Source organism: Thalassophryne amazonica, chromosome 3 (assembly GCF_902500255.1).
Source record: "Thalassophryne amazonica chromosome 3, fThaAma1.1, whole genome shotgun sequence".
Classification (NCBI taxonomy): Eukaryota; Metazoa; Chordata; class Actinopteri; order Batrachoidiformes; family Batrachoididae; genus Thalassophryne; species Thalassophryne amazonica.
Genome location: NC_047105.1, coordinates 52,226,602 through 52,236,460, shown reverse-complemented (window position 1 = coordinate 52,236,460; position 9,859 = coordinate 52,226,602). Strand labels below are relative to the sequence as shown.

General features: G+C 41.1%; 1 protein-coding gene across 1 annotated transcript in view; it reads right to left on the bottom strand.

The window, feature by feature from the left end:
- The window catches only part of tmem51b (transmembrane protein 51b), a 24,324-nt gene extending 17,435 nt beyond the window's left edge, over positions 1 to 6,889 (bottom strand). The window contains exon 1 of the mRNA XM_034166261.1: positions 6,660 to 6,889. The gene's annotated coding sequence lies outside the window, so the exon portion shown is untranslated. The remainder of the gene's footprint in view (positions 1 to 6,659) is intronic.
- Between the last annotated feature and the right edge of the window lie 2,970 nt (positions 6,890 to 9,859).

The following is a 9,859-nucleotide window of genomic DNA, read 5'->3' as shown; positions in this document are numbered from 1 at the left end:
TTGAACTGTAAAACATGGAGAGACAGAATGAATCACAAACAACCTTTGTGATCGCATGAAGATTACTTCTTTCAGAATAACCCCAGTGTAAATGACTCACAAAGATAATTTTAGCTCATGCAGCTAAGGTACTGAGGTCTTACTGAAATCAGGACTCATTAGGAAACTCAACACTCAACATTCTGCAGTAACTAGGTTGAACTTAAAGATATTTCCAAGTGGCCTCTTCAGTTAAAACAAGCAGAGTTTTGACTGGACAGAAGAAGTTACTTGGATGGCTGACAAAAGATTTGAAGACCAGAACGACATCCACTTGCTGTAAACTACTACGTAGATATCTCCTACATGGATGACTGTGAACCTTCATCTACAAATTGACCATTATCATTTACAAACATTGTTTTTAAATGTATTTTAATATGTTATATTCATAAGTCAGAAATGACAAGTTTTCTTCTTCTTTAGGGGTCGCCACAGCATATCAATCGTTTCCATCTCACCCTGTCATCTGTTACTTCCTCTGTCACACCAACCACCTGCATCTCCTCCCTCAGCACATCCATAAACCTCTTTAGCCTCCCTCGTGGCTCCATCCTCAGCACCCTTCTCCCTATATACCCTGGTTCCCTCCTCTGCACATGTCCAAACCATCTCAATCTCACCTCTCTGACTTTGTCTCCAAATCGTCCCACCTGAGCTGTCCCTCTGATATGTTTATTCCTAATCTTGTCCATTCTCGTCACTCCCAAAGAGAATTTCAACATCTTCAGCTCTCCCACCTCCAGCTCTGTCTCCTGTCTTTTTTGTTAGTGTCACTGTCTCTAATCCGTACAACATAGCTGGTCTCACTACTGTCTTGTAGACTTTCTCCTTCATTCTTGCACATATTTTTGATAATCACTCCTGCCATCTTTCTCCACACACTCCACCCTGACTGCACTCTCTTCTTCACCTCTTTAACACACTCTCCATTACTTTGGACAGTTGACCCCAAGTATTTAAACTCATCTACTTTTACCACTTTTACTCCTTGTAACCACACTATTCCACTGGGCTCCCTCTCATTTACACACATGTACTGTCTTACTCCTACCGACTTTCATTCCCCTGCTCTCCAGAGTGTATCTCTACATTTCTAGGCTACACTCGAGCTGCTGTCTACTCTCGATAGAGATCACAACTTCATAGTCTATGGAGACTCCTGACTGATCTCAGCCGTCAACCTGTCCATCACCACTGCAAACAAGAAAGGACTCCGAGCTGATACTTGGTGTAATCCCACCTCCACCTTGAATGAATCTGCCATTCCTACTGAGCATCTCACCGCTGTCTCACTGTCCTTGTACATATCCTACACTACCCTCACATACTTTTCTATCACTCCAGGCTTCCTCATACAATACCACAACTCCTCTCTTGCCACTCTGTCATAAGCTTTCTCTAAATTCACAAACACACAATATAACTCCTTCTGGCCTTACACTTCTTCATCAGTACTCTCAGTGCAAACATCAGAATCAGAATAGCTTTTATTTGGCAAGTATCCACAGAATACAAGGAATCTGACTTCGGTTTGAGCTGCACTCTCTGTATGGTATGGATAAAAATATATTAAACACTAAATAATTCACAGTAATGAAATGTGCAAGTAAAATAAAATGTGCAACAAGAGAAAAGTAAAAAGGGGGTGATGGTCTAATGGTTAAGGTGTTGGGCTTGAGTCCAGAAGATCATGGGTTCAAATCCCCGCCTGACTGGAAAATCACTAAGGGCCCTTGGGCAAGGCCTTTAATCCCCTATTGCTCCTGGTGTGTAGTGAGTGCCTTGTATGGCAGCATACAAGGGGTGAATGTGAGGCATAACTGTAAAGCGCTTTGAGCGTCTGATGCAGATGGAAATGCGCTATATAAATGCAGTCCATTTACCATTTAAAAAGAAAAGGATGTGTGAAACAGACAACAAATTGAAGTTAAGTTGTACATTAGGTATATAAATTAGTGAGTTTTTTGGCAGGTTAAGTTGTTAATCAGTGTGACTGCCTGTGGGAAAAAATTGTTCCTGTGTCTCGCTGTTTTGATGTACAGAGCTCTGCAACATTGACCAGAGGGGAGGAGTTTTAACCATGTGTGTATCCAGGGTGTGAGGGGTCTGCAGAGATGTTACCAGCTTACTTCCTGGTCCTGGACCAGTATAAGTCCTGGATGGAGGGCAGGCTGGCTCCACTATACCACACAGGGCTACCTGTAGTCATTTAGTCTTGTCATGGAGGGTTTCTTTGGGTCTACGAAAATAATGGAACGTTTGAAGCAGGAAGGAACCACACACAGCTCCAGAGATCTGTTGAAGAACTGGGTGAAGATGGGGCCAGCTGGTCAGCACAGGCTCTCAGACACTGCATCTGTAGTGCTCTTTCTCAGCATTAAAACATGTTGCTGCTCACAGAATTCACCTGTTTTTGAAGCCTAGCTTGTACTACTCCTTCCCATAACTTCATGCTGTGGTTAATCAACTTTATGCATCTCTAGTTATTGCAGCTCTGCACATTACCCTTGTTCTTTAAAACAGGAACCACCACACTTTGTCTCCACTCAGGCATCCTCTCACTTGCCAAGATTTTATTAAACAATCTGGTTTGAAAGTCTACTGCCAACTCTCATAGATATTTCCATGCCTCCACTGGAATGTCATCTGGATCAACTGACTTTCCACTCTTCATCCTCTTCATAGCTGCCCTCACTTCATCCTTACTTCCCGGTAGATGTTTGCCCAGAAGTGTATGAAAAACAAACAAAATTACTCTATATAGTCCCAACTCAAAAAAAAAAAAAAAAAAATCATTCAACAGAACAGCATGTCACTCAACTTCCCACCATATCCAAATTAAACATGATTACATCATCACACAATCGAGAGAATTTTACCAACATTACAGAGAGCCAACAACAACTTTTATGGCAACACTGCCAGAGTACTCATCTGTATGCAAATCAGCATTCTGAAGTGCTAGTTTTGAGCCACAAGCGGGAGAAGAAGAAAACTAGAAGGGTGGAAATCAGAGTGGGGACTTTGAATGTTGGTAGTATGACTGGTAAAGGGAGAGAGCTGGCTGATATGATGGAGAGGAGAAAGGTAGACATATTGTGTGTGCAAGAGACCAAGTGGAAGGGAAGTAAGAGCAGGAGCATCGGCGGTGGGTACAAGTTGTTGTACCATGGTGAGGACAGGAAGAGAAACGGTGTTGGGGTCATTTTAAAGGAAGAGTAATGTTAAAAGTGTGTTGGAGGTTAAGCGAGTGTCTGACAGGGTGATGAGTGTGAAGTTGGAAATTGAAGGGGTGATGATGAATATCATCAGTGCATATGCCCCACAGGTAGGTTGTGAGATGAAGGAGAAAGAAGATTTCTGGAGTGTGTTAGATGAGGTGGTGGAGAGTGTGCCCAAGCATGAAAGAGTGGTGATAGGAGCAGACTTCAATGGGCATGTTGGTGAAGGGAACAGAGGTGATGAGGAAGTAATGGGTAGATATGGTATCAAGGATAGGAATGGGGAAGGACAGATGGTAGTTGATTTTGCAAAAAGGATGGAAATGGCTGTGGTGAATACCTACTTTAAGAAAAGGGAGGAGCACAGGGTAACATATAAGAGTGGAGGAAGGTGCACACAGGTGGACTACATTCTTTATAGGAGATGCAAGCTAAAAGAAATCACAGACTGTAAGGTGGTAGCAGGAGAGAGTGTCACTAGACAGCATAGGATGGCTGTTTGTAGGATGACTTTAGAGGTAAAGAAGAAGAGAGTGAGAGCTCAACAAAGGATCAGATGGTGGAAGCTGAAGGACAAAGACTGTTGTGTGAAATTTAGCGAGCAGGTGAGAGAAGCACTAGTTGGAGAGGAAGCAGTTTTGGACAACTGGAAAAGTACTGCAGATGTGGTGAGGGCGACAGCTAGGGCAGTACTGGGTATGACATCTGGACAGTGGAAGGAAGACAAAGAGACTTGGTGGTGGAATGAAGAGGTCCAGGAAAGCATAAGGAGAAAGAGGTTGGCGAAAAAGTTTTGGGATAGTCGGAGAGATGAAGAAAGTAGACAGGAGTACAAGGAGATGCGGCGTAAGGCGAGAAGAGAAGTGGCAAAAGCAAAGGAAAGGGCATATTGCGAGCTGTACAAGAAGTTGAATAGTAAGGAAGGAGAAAAGGACTTGTACCGATTGGCCAGACAAAGGGACAGAGCTGGAAAGGATGTGCAGCAGGTTAGGGTGGTAAAAGATGCACATGGTAATGTGCTGACAAGTGAGGAGTGTGTGCTGAGAAGGTGGAGGGAATATTTTGAAGAGTTGAATAAAGAAAATGAACGAAAGAAAAGGCTGGATGATGTGGTGAGAGTAAATCAGGAAGTAAAAGAGATTAGCAAGGAAGAAGTGAGGGCTGCTATGAAGAGGATGAAGAGTGGAAAGGCAGTTGGTCCACATGACATTCAAATGGAGGCATGGAAATGTCTAGGAGAGATGGCAGTAGAGTTTCTAACCAGATTGTTTAATAAAATCTTGGAAAGTGAGAGGATGCCTGAGGAGTGGAGACGAAGTGTGCTGGTTCCTATTTTCAAGAACAAGGGTGATGTGCAGAGCTGCAGTAACTACAGAGGCATAAAGCTGATCAGCCATAGCATGAAGTTATGGGAAAGAGTAGTAGAAGCTAGGCTTAGAAAACAGGTGAAGATCTGTGAGCAGCAATATGGTTTCATGCCGAGAAAAAGCACTACAGATGCAATGTTTGCTCTGAGAATACTGTTGGAAAAGTACAAAGAAGGACAGAAAGAGTTACACTGTGTGTTTGTGGACGTAGAAAAAGCTTATGATAGGGTGCCAAGAGAAGAGTTGTGGCATTGTATGAGGAAGTCTGGAGTGGCAGAGAAGTATGTTAGGGTAGTGCAGGACATGTACAAGAATAGTGTGACAGCGGTGAGATGTGCAGTCGGAATGACAGACTCATTCAAGGTGGAGGTGGGATTACACCAAGGATCAGCTCTGAGTCCTTTCTTGTTTGCAGTGGTGATGGACAGGTTGACAGATGAGATCAGACAGGAGTCCCCATGGAGGTGAAGAAGAGAGTGCAGGCAGGGTGGAGTGGGTGGAGAAAGGTGGCAGGAGTGATTTGTGACCGAAGAATATCAGCAAGAGTGAAGGGGAAAGTTTACAAAACAGTAGTGAGACCAGCTATGCTGTATGGTTTAGAGACAGTGGCACTAACAAAAAGACAGGAGGCAGAGCTGGAGGTGGCAGAGCTGAAGATGTTGAGATTCTCTTTGGGAGTGACAAGAATGGACAAGATTAGGAATGAACATATCAGAGGGACAGCTCAGGTGGGACGGTTTGGAGACAAAGTCAGAGAGGCGAGATTGAGATGGTTTGGACATGTGCAGAGGAGGGACCCAGGGTATATAGGGAGAAGGATGCTGAGGATGGAGCCACCAGGCAGGAGGAGAAGAGGGAGACCAAAGAGGAGGTTCATGGATGTGCTGAGAGAGGACATGCAGGTGGTTGGTGTGACAGAGGAAGATACAGAGGACAGGGTGAGATGGAAACGATTGATCTGCAGTGGTGACCCCTAACTGGAACAGCTGAAAGACAAAGAAGAAGAAGAAGAAGAAGATCTGATACCAAGTACATACAGGCCCAGTATCACCGATATCGATACCGATACTTTTTCATATTTAAGCTTCATAGATCCAAAGGATCCAAAAGACCTAAGATAGAATTTCGGCAAACATTGTACGTAACAAAATACTTTATCATCACAATCAACATTGTTGTTTAAAAAATATCACTCAACACAAAACAAAATCTCCTGAGGTAGAGGGCTGACAAACCACAATACAAGGGTGCGCCGCTGCTCTTACAGACAGAGAGTAGACTTTGATGAATCTGCTGTGCGCAGCAGTCAGTGCATGCGGGAGAGAAAAAAAAGCTTGAGTATCGATCTTTTTACACGAGGATCGTTCAACATCAATACCAGTGTTGATATTGATATTATCGATAATAGGATCGATCCGCCCACCTCTACCACAAGGCATTACTTTGGTTTTGAAGTAGTGGAGGTGGGTACACAGATTTATGGGACTGAAACCTAACATATGGGAACACTGTGGAGGAATGGCCCCTTTAAATACTTATAATTAATCGCAAGCAATACATTTTAAAAAGTGGATCTTGTTTTATACATTGGACTTTATGTGATGAATGCCTTTTACAGTTTCATATTAGAATGAGCTGTAATGTGACACTCGAAGACGTAGTAATGGCTCCTCGACCTGCTGGACAGGGAGGGAATGGGCGTGTCCTCTTCAAAAAATACATTAAATAAACTACCACAACCTACAAAATAACTCCTTCCAAGTGGACGCAGTATCCGGTAGAGTTGCGTATTAAACTGCTCGCTCAGTGGAAGTTTTTAAATCAGAAAAATGCTTAAAAAAAACAGCGCGCGCCGTCCTTCAAACAACAACGCTTTTTTTCCTTTTTTAAATTATTTACCCTTAAGAACTTTTGTGTTCTCCACGCGAGACCGAACACTTTTCCAAACGTGGGGACCGCTCATAATTTGTACCACACACATACGTACAGAGACATTTTGGGGTTTTAATAACGTAAGGAAGCGTCTCACCTTGTCAGTGTTGTCTGACTTCCCTCTTCATCGGCGAGTCACCTGAATCACGCAGGTGTTTTCACGAACGCATATTCTCAACCAGTTTGAGTTTAAAATTGCGATGTAGTTTTAAAAATCAAAATGAATACTGAAATTTTTAATTGATATACATAACAAGACTTTTCAGTCATTTGTTTGCCCAAACTCCACAGAAGTCTCCCGCTGTATCGTGGATCTGTCAGGTGTGTTCCGCTTGGTCCTAGTGCTGGTTTCGTCAATATCTCCAGGTAGAAATCAGTGGGCGGGGACGTGATTGACGCTGCGTTCCAGTTAACTCGGAATAATTACAATCGTAACTATGTAATGCACAAATAGTTACAAATCGTCACAGTTATAAAATAAGAGCTAATGGCTCATCAGGTTTTGTAAACAGAGTAAATGGTTTTGGAAATAGTCCTTTTATGAATGATATTGGTGCTTGGGACACTGTCTCCATCAACTTTTTTTTTAAAGCATGCTAAATGGTGATAGAGTGCAAACCAAAGTGTTCAATTTCAGTATCTGTTCATAACCAATGAACATAAGTTTTATTGCAAAGTGTTAATTTTTGCTAATTTTTTTCTCATCTTGTTTGTAGTCTGTGTTAATTAGTCAACATTTGTTTTATGATCTGTTTTGTTGTTTAGTATTTACATAGTTGAAATTGTCAAGGCTATCATTTTAAAAACTTCAAATTTACATACTTATGCTGCGTTCAGAATCCTTGGGAGCTCAGAAAGATCCGACATAAGAAGTCCTTCGAGATTACCTCAGAGACAAATATGGATCAAGTGCATATGCCTAGCACAGAGCTAGGCTAACATTATCTTTTGAGCTAAATGAAATCGTCAAAGATAGGGTGACCATATTTTGATAACCAAAAAGCAGGACACTTGGCCCGGGAGTGAGAGACGATACTCAAATGCCAGTCAGTAAAATGGCCCAATGAAAAACTATGAAAACCAGGACATTGCCATCACTTTCTAAAAAACAACCCAAGACGGCCAGGACAGGATGTAAAAACAGGACATGTCCTCGGAAAACAGGATGTCACCCTAGTCAAAGACATTTTTGCTGATGTGTGGTGCTGCTAATGACTAATTGTACATAGAATGGTAATATATTATATATACCAGAAATGTCTTGTTAAAATTTCATTTAAAAATAACATTTTGAGCATTAATAACAGTGTTGTAAAGTCACCAAATTGTTTGCCTTGGCTGTGACGTCAATTCGCAAACCACGGGTTGCTCAGTTTCCTCATGAGTTTGAGCGTAAATTCCAGAACGACAGAGCATTCGAGGCATTTTACCCGAGATAGAGGGTGAAATCTCCAACCTTCTGAGGTTTGAACGCAGCATTACTATGTTTATTATTTTGTCTTTGTATTTTGGTATTTATTTATTTTCTTGTTGCTTATTTTAAATCTTTATGAGGCCCACACTGGAAACAAGTATATTTTTTCACTCTGTGTTTTATCTTCTGGTATTATTTATATTTTATACGAGTAGAGTATATACATATTTTACATGTATCAGTTTTTACCCAATAATTCCGTCCAATTCAAAAACTAGGACGTCTGCATTCACAAGTGGGATCACATTGTTTTCTCTCTCTCTTTTAGATTATACTGAACAAAATTAATTTCTTAGCAAAATTGGGAAAAAATATATCCATCCAAATATGGAAAAGTTATGAAAAATCATTACTGTGACATCTGTCAATGTGGTCACGACCAGTGATGCCGGTAACGCGTTACTCTAATCTGACCACTTTTTTTTAGTAACGAGTAATCTAACGCGTTAATCTTTCCAAATCAGTAATCAGACTAAAGTTACTTCTCCATGTCACTGTGCGTTACTATTATTTTTCATTGTGGGTCGACAGCAGCATTAAACTTGGTCCGTGGGCAGGAGGTCGGGGTTCGACTGAACTGCCCACTTTAAGCGAGCTGTGAGCTTTTCATCCACGGTTTTTTGCAGCTGCTCGACTCGTCCTCACCTCTTAAAGCGCGGTGATCAGCACACCTGCACTGAGCTTTACAAAGACATGTTTATACTTTTTTCCCTCCTTTATTTAGAATTCTGAGCTGAGCCACTCTGTATCTGGTCGTTAAAAACAGCTGATCCTCCGCGACGCGTCAACAACTAACACTATTTTCCACTCAAATGCACCTAAACTCTCTTTCTGAGGACCTCATGATGTGAAAACACAATAAAACTTTCTTACCTGTAAATCTGGTCATGTTTTCTGCATAAATAAATGTTATCCATTCTTTGTGCTCAAACGCCAAAGCAGGGGTGAATCCAGATGGAATGGGGGCGTGGGGCAAGGATGTGCCCCCCCCCCATAACACCCCTAGATTAAAGGTCCAGTTTTGAAGCCGTTTTTTACTACAACTACTAATACTGCTTAAAATAATAATAATTTCAACAAGTAAAATGTTTAGAGAGAATTTAAATGTTGGAAAAATGTTAGAATTTAATAGTTACATTTATAAACAATGTAGGTTCGAAATTCCAAGTTTTACTGTTACAGTGCTGTCAACAGTTAAATATGAGGTCAAGAAAGGTCTTTATTTTACTTTTTATAAAACAAGTATTTATTTTCATTGAAGTCAAGAAAGGGTGACTATAAAGTAAGTTTTGGCAAAACAGGTATCATTGTCATGTTGAGGTGGGTTGTTGTCGGCAGCTGGGGAAAGTAACTAAAAAAGTAACTAGTAATCTAACTTAGTTATTTTTACAATTGAGTAATCAGTAAAGTAACTAAGTTACTTTTTCAAGGAGTAATCAGTAATTGGATTACTTTTTCAAAGTAACTGTGGCAACACTGGTCACGACCGTGGAGTTAATGAAAATGTTCTTCAAAGTTATATGGTGGACAGACACAAAAGCTTTTGCACTACAAAGTTTTTTTTTTGGCACCCCTAAAGGCACACCTCTGCAATAATCATGCTATCTAATCAGCATCTTGATACGCCACACCTGTGAGGTGGGATTGATTATCTCAGCAAAAAAGAAGTGCTGACTAACACAGACCAAGACAGATTTGTGAAAAATATTTGAGAAAAATGGATATTTTGTGTATATAGAAAATGCTTTAGATCTTTGAGTTCAGCTCATGAAAAATGGGAGCAAAAACAAAACTGTTGCATTTATATTTTTGTTCAGTGTATC